Below are 12,400 nucleotides of genomic sequence, written 5' to 3'. Positions count from 1 at the left end.
GACTAGCCTGATCTCTACGAGACTGTGCAACAAGTAGAGGATCCCGCACATGCACAGAAGTTGTGAAGATGGCCCGAAAAAACCTATTCCCCCTCGGGAGACTGAAAAGATTTGGCATGAGTTCTCAGATCCTCAAAAGGTTCTACAGCTGCACCATCGAGAGCATCCTGACTGCTTGCATCACTGCCTGGTATGGCAACTGTTCGGCCTCCGACCGCAAGGCACTACAGAGGATAGTGCGTACGGCCCATTACATCACTGGGGCAAAGCTTCCTGCCATCCAGGACCTCTATACCAGGCGGTGTTAGAGGAAGGCCCTAAAAATTGTCAAAGACTCCAGCCACCCTAGTCATAGACTGTTCTCGCTGCTACCGCACAGCAAGCGGTACCGGAGTGCCAAGTCTAGGTCCAAGAGGCTTCTAAACAGCTTCTACCCCCAAGCCATAAGACTCCTGAACATCTAATCAAATGGCTACCCAGACTATTTGCTACCAGAGCGACAAGTCTAGGTCCAAGATGCTTCTAAACAGCTTCTACCCCCAAGCCATAAGACTCCTGAACATCTAATCAAATGGCTACCCAGACTATTTGCATTGCCCCCCCTCCGCCCCTCTTTTACACCGCTGCTACTCTCTGTTATCATTTATGCATAGTCACTTTATTAACTCTACCTACATGTACATATTACCTCAATTACCTCCGAGACAGGATCAGCTGAGGGCGGAGCTAAATAACCTGCAGCCGGGGTCATGCTCAGGTCAAGGACCAGCTTTCCCATGACTCCATAGTAACCTCACCACTAAAACAATAGTGAATTAAAGTGTTACTGTGTCCCATTGTAGAATCCTTATGCTCAACAGATAGTGTTCATATTCATTTTGTTTTAGGTTGGCTTCTTTTTTTCTCTCTCACTTTCCTCCTCTCTCTCTCCCTCGCCATTAGTAGGAGCATAAGGAGTGTTTGGAGTTTGAGCTCCAGGTTCTCAGGGCCTCCAGGGAGAGCCTGGACTGTCAGCTCCCCACCCTCACCATGGAATCATTACTTTTTCACACAGCCAGAGGTAACAAAGGGATGGAGAGAGGAAGGAGAGAGAAAGAGAGGATTGTGTGTATATTTAAAGAGAGAGGGGTAAGGACGCGAGAGGGAAGGGATGATGGAGGGAGACATGAATGACAGAGGGAGAGAGAATGAATGTGGGTGAATGAGAGAGATGGAAAAAGAGAGTCAGAAAGAAGGAATGTGAGGGGGATTCATTTCTTAACAGCAGTTCTATTGAGGTAGTTATAAATTAACCTGATTACTAGATTAGTGCAATGCAGTTGGAGGGGAGGAGGATATTTCCTGCTGTGGCACTTTCCATTCAAACTCTGTTAAACACACCCACATACACATTTTTCCATGTATTGGGTAATAATCTCAAACCCGAGGTTTAGAATAATTTGCTTCGTATGAGTCCAATCCCTTTCATTGTGCTAATCTCCAGCAGGGTGTTAGGTCTACACCCAGCAAGGCTAGGGAGGGTTCCATTTGCGGGACAGCAATGCTGGAGTTGGCATCAAGTTAATGGCTCATGGTAGAGATCACAGTAGTGTTTAAGTCCAGACAAAAGAGCTCATAGAAGGGTAAGAGAGTCTATCATCCTTTCCTTATCCCTGTCGGGTGGTGACTGATTTAAGACGATAGGACAGGATCAAGCCTCATGTTAGGCAATCACCGTATTGATGTCACCTATTATGCCATTCAGTGGTCAGGGAGGACTGGAGGTGAAGAAAAAGATAAGACTATGATAACAGAAATATTACCTTTTTGTTTATATATATATACAGTACCAGTCAAAAGTTTAGGGACACTTACTCATTCAAGGGTTTTTCTTTATTTTTACTATTCATAGTTTTGAATACATCAAAACTATGAAATAACACAAATGAAATCATGTAGTAACCAAAAAGGTGTTAAATGAATCAAAATATATTTTACATTTGAGATTCTTCAAAGTAGCCATCCTTTGCCTTGATGACAGTTTTGCACACTCTTGGCATTCTCTCAACCAGCTTCATGAGGAATACTTTTCCAACAGTCTTGGAGTTCCCACATATGCTGAGCACTATGCACTATGCTGCTGCTCCAGTTTCAACTGTTCTGCCTGCGGCTACGGAACCCTGACCTGTTCACCGGACGTGCTTGTTGCACCCTCGACAATTACTATGATTATTATTATTTGACCATGCTGGTCATTTACGAACATTTTAACATCTTGACCATGTTCTGTTATAATATCCACCCGGCACAGCCAGAAGAGGACTGGCCACCCCTCATAGCCTGGTTCCTCTCTAGGTTTCTTCCTAGGTTTTTGGCCTTTCTCAGGAGTTTTTCCTAGGGAGTTTTTCCCAGCCACCGTGCTTCTTTCACATGCATTGCTTGCTGTTTGGGGTTTTAGGCTGGGTTTCTGTACAGCACTTTGAGATTTCAGCTGATGTACGAAGGGCTATATAAATAAATTTGATTTGATTTAGTTGGCTGCTTTTACTTCACGCATACCATCTCAATTGGGTTGAGGTCAGGTGATTGTGGAGGCCAGGTCATCTGATGCAGCACCACCACTCTGCTTCTTGGTCAAATTACACAGCCTGGAGGTGTGTTTTACCTTTATTTAACCAGGCAAGTCAGTTCAGAACAAATTCTTACTTTACAATGACTACCTACCATGGCCAAACCCTCCGCTAACCTGGACAACACTGGGCCAATTGTGCACCGCCCTATGGGACTATGATGCAGCCTGGGATCAAACCAAGGTCTGTAGTGACACCTCTAGCACTGAGATGCTGTGCCTTAGACCACTGTGCCACTCGGGAGGTCATTGTCCTGTTGGGGGGAAAAAATGATAGTCCCACTAAGTGCAAACCAGATGGGATGGCATATCCCTGCAGAATGCTGTGGTAGCCATGCTGGTGCCTTGAATTCTAAATAAATCACTGATAGTGTCACCAGCAAAGCACCATCACACCTCCTCCTCCATGCTTCACGGTGGGAACCACACATGCGGAGTTCATCCGTTCACCTACTCTGCTTCTCACAAAGACACGTCGGTTGGAACCAAAAATCTAAAATTTAGACATATTTCCAACACTCTGTCTATTGCCAATGTTTCTTGGCCCAAGCACGTCTCTTCTTCTTATTGGTGTCCCTTAGTAGTTGTTTCTTTGCAGCAATTTGACCATGAAGGCCTGATTCACGCAGTCTTCTCTGAACAGTTGATGTTGAGATGTGTCTGTTACTTGAACTCTGTGAAGCATTTATTTAGGCTGCAATTTCTGAGGTGCAGTTAACTCTAATGAACTTATCAGCAGCAGAGGTAACTCTGGCTCTTCCTTTCCTGTGGCAGTCCTCATGCAAGCCAGTTTCATCATAGCGCTTGATGGTTTTGCGACTGCACTTGAGGAAACTTCATGTCTTAAAGTAATGATGGACTGTCATTTCTCTTTGCTTATTTGAGCTGTTCTTGCCATAATATGGACTTGATCTTTTACCAAATAGGGCTATCTTCTGTATACCACTCCTACCTTGTCACAATACAACTGATTGTCTCAAACACATTAAGAAGGAAAGAAATTCCACAAATTAACTTTTAACAAGGCAGACCTGTTAATTGAAATGCATTCCAGGTGACTACCTCATGAAGCTGGTTGAGAGAATGCCAAGAGTGTGCAAACCTTTCATCAAGGCAAAGGGTGGATACTTTGAAGAATCTCAAATATAACATATATTTTGATTTGTTTAACCCTTTTTTGGTTACTACATGATTCCATATGTGTTATTTCATAGTTTTGATGTCTTCACTATTATTCTGACTGGTACTGTAAATATATAAAGAGAGTTATAGTATTTACTGTACTGATCTACCAGTACTGACCTCCTCTAGGTAACGCGCCTCTACAGAAACAGGCTCCAGGAAGAAGGGAACCGCAGGTAACCATAGCAACCAACCAGGGTTTGTGTTAGAGTGGACAGTGACGGAGTAGTTAAATATCTGTATCCATTACCAACATTCTATGGAATGCGCCCCTAGTGTCCACTACCCACCCTTTGAAGTTCCCTTTGTAGGGAAGGGAGCTGTTTTTTTCAGAATGGAACAAAGCCTGGGTACCACAGCAGCAGTGGTAACTTGTGACTGAGATGCTGCCTTGATAATGATGGATAGGATTTACATACTGCTTTTCCAAGTGCTCAGAGAGCTTTTATATTGTAACAGGACACCCAGCTGAGGCTGTGTGCCAACGTGAGATGTTGCTTGCTGTTAGATCGCCGGTGCGGCGAGCAGCCTCACTTCTCCATATTGATCTGCTTCTATTTTTAGGCTCTGGGAGATGTGATAATGAGGAGGAAGATGAGAATAAAGGATGAAGCCAGGGAAACAGAAGGGCCACACTTTAAACAAGGACCCCAAGGGGCCGTCGGTTGGCAGCTTTTCATGTCTGTTTTTTGTTCTCTTTGTCGATTTGAGTGTTTCTTTGTTTCTGGGACGGTTTTGTTTGTTTTGAGCGATGAGTCAGTTCTTGCAGCCAGGGGTCTTTTGTAAACTGTTGCTACGCACCAGCTATGTTTGTTGCTAGTGAGTGTGCTTTAGAGTGTAGCTTCGTTAGCAGCTTTTCTAAAAATCATTATTTCCATGACATAGACTGACCAGGTGAATCCGGGTGAAAGCTATGATCCCTTATTGATGTCACTTGTTAAATCCACTTCAATCGGTGTAGATGAAGGGGAGGAGATAGGTTAACGAAGGATTTTCAAGCCTTGGCACAAATTGAGACATGGATTGTGTACGTGTGCCATTGAGAGGGTAAATGGACAAGACAAAATATTGAAGTGCCTTTGAACGGGACATGGTAGTAAGTGCCAGTGTTGTAAAGTACTAAGGAAAAATACTTGAAAATACTACTTAAGTAGTTTTTTGGGGTATCTACTTCACTATTTATATGTTTGACTACTTTTACTTCACTACATTCCTAAAGAAAAGTATGTACGTTTTACTCCATACATTTTCCCTGACACCCAAAAGTACTTTTGAATGCTTAGCAGGACAGGAAAATGGGCTAATTCACACACTTATCAAGAGAACATCCCTGGTTATCCCTACTGCCTCTGATCTGGCGGACTCACTTTGTAAATTATATCCTAGTGTTTGAGCGTGCCCCTGGCTATCCATACATTTGAAAAACAAGAAAGTTAAGCGGTGTGGTTTCCTTAATATAAGACATTTAAAATTATTTATACTTTTGATACTTAAGTATATTTAGCAATTACACTTACTTTTGATACCTAAGTATATTTAAAAGCATATACTTTTACTGAAGTAGTATTTTACTGGGTGACTCACTTTTACTTTAGTCATTTTCTATTAAGGTATCTTTACTTTTACTCAAGTATGACAATTGGGTACTTTTTCCATCACTGGTAGCTGCCAGGAACTGAAACTGCTGGGTTTTTCACGCTCAACAGTTTCCCGTGTGTATCAAGAATGGTCCACCACCCAAAGGACATCCAGCCAACTTGACACAACTTTGGGAATCATTGGAGTCAGTGGCAATTTTAGCATGTACATCTTGGTGGGGCAAACTCCCAAAATGTTTTTTAGATGCAATGCCACAACACAACACTAAACAGTGCATTAATTGCACTATAACTGTGACAAAAGGTGCCCACAAACTGTTAGGGCCTACATAAAGCTGTCCCAACAGCAGAGCTTTCTTTTCAGCACCATGGAGTGAATCCTTACAACTGCTACACCTGACTGTCAGCAGAGCCTTGTCTGGCAGTGAAACAGTTCATTCAGCCTCATTTTGCCTTTTAAAAAAACATAGCTGATATGGCTGACTTGCTTAAACAAATGTAGTCTCTACTGACAATTGAGATGTACTTTACAAACTATGGCATAAGGGAATGATGAGCGGATGAGGCAATCCGTAATTTCAATTAAGACATTAATGAGCGAGCTTGGACAGGCGTAGTCAATATAACTATTTGTTCAGCACTTTTGAAAGGTACAGCACAGAATTCAGAACCTGGCCCGGCCTTACAGTATTCTCCTTGTATACCAAGTCAGAACCGTAGGATAAGTAAAGGGGGCATATAAACAGACAATGAAAGCTCTTACTATATTTGATGATTACATTTCTCAAAAACAGGCTACAGCCTACATGTGCACCACCAAGTCAGAACAGTATACTAAGTTATGAGGGTGAAAGGGACCAAATTATTAGGGTGAGGCACATGGGCTACTAACAGCTTACTACACAACATATACTTAGTATAACTTTCTTAGCTACAGTATAAATATCTCCCTGGTATATTACATCATTTATGCAGCAGCATACAATACATTTTTGGACTCACCTTGTTGTGCTGTGCTCACTGGAACAGAAAGGTGGAGCGGCGGTCCTTGTGGGCAAATTTTGTCATCAAAGTCTGGCATTCTCTGGATGTGTGCTGCTTTCAAGACAACTGTTAACTCTGGGGGAAAAAACAAGGTTGAATCATGAAGTCAGTGATCTTCAGGTCGGAGCTAGTTTTCCCCCCCCCCAGAGTTCCCAGTTGTCTTCAACTCACTGAAGTCTGAGATTTCCGAGTTTCAGTTGTTTTGAACGCGGCAGAAGTCATGCTGGGTTGACAGCATGGTCAATGTATTCAACCTTTTCTGGCCCATGGTGTGTTGCGAGTGAATGTTTATCGTTTTAAGCTTGGAAAAGAGACCCTTAAACCCAGACTTGGACCACACACACTCTCCACTGAATAGCAGGCTAGTGATTGCTTTACAAAGCTTGCAGTTAGCCACTGATTCCTTCCAAACCACTCATTGTAGAATTTGCGATTTCCAACTTGTTGTGTAATGTTTATGGCCGATGAGCACCGATAAGTTTAATCTATAATTTCTCTTCATATGACAAGGATTGTAATGATTTGCCAGTATATTGTCGAATTGATTCATGATGATAACTGCTTGTCTAGCTGGGATTTTGAAAGTATGATGTTGACATGATTAGTCCAATCAAAGCTACGGTAGATATAACGTGATTTGACGTACTTTTATCTGTGGCCAATGACCTTGAGCCTTCTTGGATGGGCTCTTCTAATGTAAATCTATGGCAGCACCCAAGGGGCTTGAATTTTCGAGCTCTCCCCATAGATTTTGCGGCATCCCCATGAGTGACAGAACACTGAGCCAATCACGGCGCAACTAGAGAACATTACCAACCCCTACGCTCTGTATTTTCCGCTGGCTGTCCCACCACCACAGAAAGCACTGAACTAGGCTGAAACATCTGCATTTTGGAGCTGCCTTATTCAAGAAAGCAACTCAATATTAGGACGGTGTTCTTAATGTTTTGTACACTCAGTGTATAGTCTACATAACAGAATGTACAGGCTTTGTTAAATGTTTGCCTAGTATGCTAATAAACGCGCTGCAAGGGTTGTTTACTTTCCTACCACTGAAGCAAATATACCCATTCCACCCTGAGCCCACATTTTGTTCCTTGCACTGGCCACACAGCAGCTTTTCATGTAGATATTCTAAGTCTGTGTTATGACGCTAGCTGAGGAAGGTGTAAAAGTGTATTTGTAAAGTAAAGAACAGTACTGGAATGTGTAATGGAACGTTTCCGTTTCCATGGTTCCGTTCTCATACACCGTTCCTCACAGACAGATATGTTTACATTCCGTCCGGTCTTTCAATGGACAGGAACAAATTAAATAAATGGCACCCCAACCACTTTCTTTACCAATATGTAGTCTGTGCAGTGTGTTTTGAGTTATGTTCTGTGTGTGTTTTGGCCGCTGCTTTGGGTAAGGATGTGGAACATCAGACTCATGTAGTCTGTGTAATGGAGGGTGAGTCATGCCTACGAAGCCTCATTTACTACACATGAAGCATTACATCACTACTGGCAGGCTGTGACGGTGTGGGACTAGGATCAACATTGGGAAAAGGCGACGTTTCAGAGCCTGTACTGTACTGCCTGAGAACATGGACATGGGGGAGAGAGAGGGGTCCAAGGGATGATTGACGTGTTTGTGCGTAGGAAAGGGAGAGAGAGAGAGAGAGTGGTGGGAAAGGAGGATCACTATAAGTAGCTTCATTTGATGATCTAAATCTCCATATAACTCAAATCTCTCGCAGGTCCCATCTGAGCCCTTCAGACTGTCACTAAAGAAGCGGGTTTGTAATTATTTTAAATTGTTAACGCTCATGAATATATTTAAGCTCATACTGTCACACACATGAATTCTTAAGCTGGTTATGTAAAGTTTATTAAGACAGAGGCTTGTTTCTACACTCCGCTCCTTTCAGTACAGCCATAGGAAAATAGAATAGCTATAGCGTCCATCACCACTATTTCTACACTGAATAGAGCCTCAAATGCCCATCCCATTCCACAGCGCACAAATAAAGTTGAAAAAAATTGAGAGAGCGATTCATAAAATGATGAAAAGCAACACTCACTATTAGTCAGTCTCTCTCTGCCTGCCCCGCATTCAAACCATCCCTCCAAAGCCCCTCCCCTTCCCCTTCCTTCCGTCTGTTATGCAGCTTTCACCCAGGCAGCCCAATTCTGACATTTTTCACTAATTGGTCTTATTTACCAATCAGATCAGCTCTGAAAAAGATCTGATGTGAAAAGATCTGATGTGACTATTCAAAAGAACAATTAGTGGAAAAAAAGATCAGAATTGGTCTGCCTGTGTAAACGCAGCCTCATTGTGCTGTTCTCAGCATCAGGCCTAGCCTACCAACCACACTCACCCTCCCAGCCTCCTATGGCCCTGCAGCGATGGACTACATATGCTGCCATTAACGTGTCCAGTGGAGTCTGTTAGTGGGTGTCTGTGCGTGTGTATGTCTGTGTGTTGAACGCCACTCAGACAGACCACAGCAGTAGGCAGAGAGAGAGAGAGAGAGACAGGCAGCTGGGCGTGAGTAATGCATCCATCCAAGCCCAGGGAATCTGGGTCACAGTCACACTACTGTGGGACTTCAGGCAGACGCTGTTATTTACTCTCACTAGATACTTATACTGCTGGGTGATGTTCACTAACGCAAACTCTCCTCCTATTCAAACGGGTAGTCTATAGCTGCATTGACTGCCCACTCCTGATTGACATTGGAATGAGCATTCACCAGATGGAGGAGCAAAGAATGGACTAGGGAAGGAAGTGGAACTGTGCCTAAGCTGTAACGTTTTTTTTCTCACACATTTCTCACATTAAGTCCACTTCAAAGGGTCAGAGGTTAATTGGTTATCATCATTATTCAATAGCCTATTATTAGGATAGAGGACTGGTTGTGTGCATTATTAAGCACATCTTAAAGACAAGGGGGATAGCATCATATATGCGTAATTGAACAGCTTATTGCCAGACCACCAGGCGTCCTGCTATGACGGTGCACGCTTCTCCCGCACGCTCTTCCCGTGCGGTGTCATTCCTGAACACGCAGTCAGGTGTCGCGTGTCTTTTGCGTTACCGGCGACGTCCATGATTTTCCCACGTCCACGTAGCGTTGGTTTTTTTATCTCCCATTTTATTACCGGGAGAGCTGAGCTGTTGGATGAAATGTTTTGAGAGAAAACTGACGTCGTGTAGGCGTGGTGTGTGCCAGCGTGCAGAGAGAAGCCCACCGCAGAACCGTTAATCCAGTCCGGACACCACGTTTTAGTGGAATTTAGCCTACATTTTGCCAAACTTTACCATCCGCTGCTATTTATAAAGGGATTAATTCATAGCAGACTATTTGAGAGGATAAGTTTGTAACTCGCCTGCTCGATGGAAAAAAGAGAACGCCCAGCACAGCATCTCAAATCGAGGTGAGAGTGCGCTCTATAAACCGACGCCGAGGCACCGCTGCCATAGTGAATGAGAACCAGCAACGTTTAACCAGACCGACAAGAATACCTCTCACTTGATGACTAACACCATTTAAGTAAGTTTATGTTGGCCAGCCCGATAGCTCTGTAGGCAAATTTGTGAATTTGTGTGACGTGCGCAAACTGACAGGCAGGCTGTGGCTTCTGCAACGGGCGACATCCTCTGATATCCGGGTAGCGCAGCCAGTCATCACCTAACTCTATACTTCTTTACATTGTATCTTTTTTACACGGAGTCCGTGTAATATTGTGTCTAGCCGGCTGATGTTACAACGTGGCCATGACAGATTGCTGATCTTCAGCTTTTTAGAGCCGTCTTGGCCATGCATATGGATGTTGTGGTCTGCGGCAGGGCTGGCCCTAGACATTTGGGGGGCCCTAGGCGAAATTTGGTGGTGGTTAAATAGCTGATGTGCTAGGGACATGTCCATCTCCAATATTACATGTCCATCTGACATGTCCATCTCCTCTAGCGTACAGTACTGTAATATTGCCTGAAACAGCTGGACGCATGTACATCATTTCTCCAAGTGGACACAACATATGTGTCCCGCTTACATCACTAATGATGGTGATTAGAAGGGGTGATCCGCAGGTGCTTTGGGCACCTAAACCCAGATTTGGCATCAAATGTGACTCTTTGCTAATTGGATCTTTAGGGCAACAGCTGCCTGGACGATTTGCTCTCTTCACTGCCTCTCCTCCAACCCCTTATTAAACTCCTGACCCCAACCTCTGCCCTTTTATCCCTGCCCTTCTAATACATTTGGTATGGAGTCTAATGTATGTCCCACTCCGCCTTGCCTTTCTCACTTTATTTCTCCTTGCTTTCAATGCTGGATCTGTATCCCGCTCCCTTTCTCACCCCTCACCTCTTACCCATCTCACCCCAGCCTTGAGTAGGGTAAGAGTGTTGGAGAAAACAAGAGATGGAGGCAGGTTTAATGAGGTTACTGGATGCATTATCATGTGTGTGAGGGGATGAGAGGCTGCTACTGCTGTCGCTTCTGCTGCTACACACGCACACTAGGGCCAGCGCGATACCGGTATCGCAATTCTCGTTAGTTGCGCGGCAAGGAAACTAAATATGAAGCGGATTTAACTTTAGGAAAACAGCCTGAATGTTGGAAACAAACATCCTTATGTTGTCATCCAAAGTCACATTTTATTTGTTTTCCAAGCTAAAGCACAAAACCTTTTTACATACAGCAGGTTTTTAAAGAACCGAAGAGTTTGGTCTGCTTCGTGTTTACATTTTGGAGAAAATATTGGCACAGTGGTATCGTCCTGGCCCTGAACACACACACACACGCTCCTATTTAAATCCCACACATTGCTCCATCAAATTCAGCATAGTACCATCATCACATACAGTAAGTAGCAAGCAGTCCTTTTAATAGACTGCAATATAATACTGTTGAGCCCTCCGTCCCCTCTCTTTACACAACACTGCATCTCCCATCATGACTTGGACTGTTGTGAATATAGAGTTGTTTGTACTCACTAAAAACATATGGGTTAAAAATAACACAACCATGGTACATTATAGCACCTACCTCACCTTGGGTTATTTTAACCCAATGCATTGAGTAGATTTTTTTTTAAACCCAGCGCATTGGGTTATCTAATCAACTCACAGTTGGGTTAACTATAACCCAACTATAACCCAATGTCACTGTGATTATTATGTCAAATCGTTGTATTTAATCACTTTATTTTAAACACGTTCACATTGATACCCCAAGGCAGTTAACCCTTAACAACAACTGCTCCCCGTGCGCCGATGATGTGGACGTCGATTTTAAGGCAGCACCCCCGCACCTCTGATTCAGAGGGGTTGGGTTAAATGAGGAAGACACATTTCGGTTGAATGCATTGTTGTGCAACTGACTAGGTTTCCCCTTTCCCTTCCCTTTCCACTCACCACCCTCCCTATCAGTGGTGTGAAGTAACTAAGTAAAAATACTTTGAAATACTACTCAAGTAGTTTTTTTCTTCTGTACTTTACTATATATATTTTTGACAACTTTTACTCCAGTACATTCCTGAAGAAAATATGTACTTTTTACTCAAATATGTTTTCCCTGACACCCAAAAGTACTCATTACATTTCAAATGCTCAGGCAGGACAGCAATATTGGTACAATTCATGCACCTATTAATATAACGCGTTGTCATCCCTACTGCCTCTGCTCTGGTGGACTCACTAAACACAAATAATGTCTTTGTAAATTGTGTTGGAGTGTGACCCTGACTGTTCATAAATAGAAAAACAAGGAAATTGTGCCATCTGGTTTGATGTATAGCGTTTACTTTGACTTTTGACTTTTGCTTAAGTATGACTATTGAGTACTTTTTCCACCATTGTAACCATGCATTTAAAAACACATACTTTTAGACTTTTACTCAAGTATTTTACTGGGTGACTTTTACTTGAGTCATTTTCTGTTAAGGTATCTTTACTTTTACTCAAGTATGACAAT

General features: G+C 43.2%; 1 protein-coding gene across 2 annotated transcripts in view; it reads left to right on the top strand.

Moving 5' to 3' along the window:
* The first annotated feature begins 9,452 nt into the window (after positions 1 to 9,452).
* The window catches only part of LOC115173910 (janus kinase and microtubule-interacting protein 1), a 35,396-nt gene continuing 32,448 nt past the window's right edge, over positions 9,453 to 12,400 (top strand). The window contains exon 1 of one of the 2 annotated variants that reach the window (XM_029732421.1): positions 9,453 to 9,973. The gene's annotated coding sequence lies outside the window, so the exon portion shown is untranslated. The remainder of the gene's footprint in view (positions 9,974 to 12,400) is intronic. The other variant, XM_029732413.1, reaches the window with a different exon arrangement.

The sequence above is a fragment of the Salmo trutta genome, chromosome 3, assembly GCF_901001165.1.
Source record: "Salmo trutta chromosome 3, fSalTru1.1, whole genome shotgun sequence".
In the NCBI taxonomy this organism is placed as follows: Eukaryota; Metazoa; Chordata; class Actinopteri; order Salmoniformes; family Salmonidae; genus Salmo; species Salmo trutta.
This window is presented reverse-complemented; position numbering and strand designations above follow the sequence as displayed.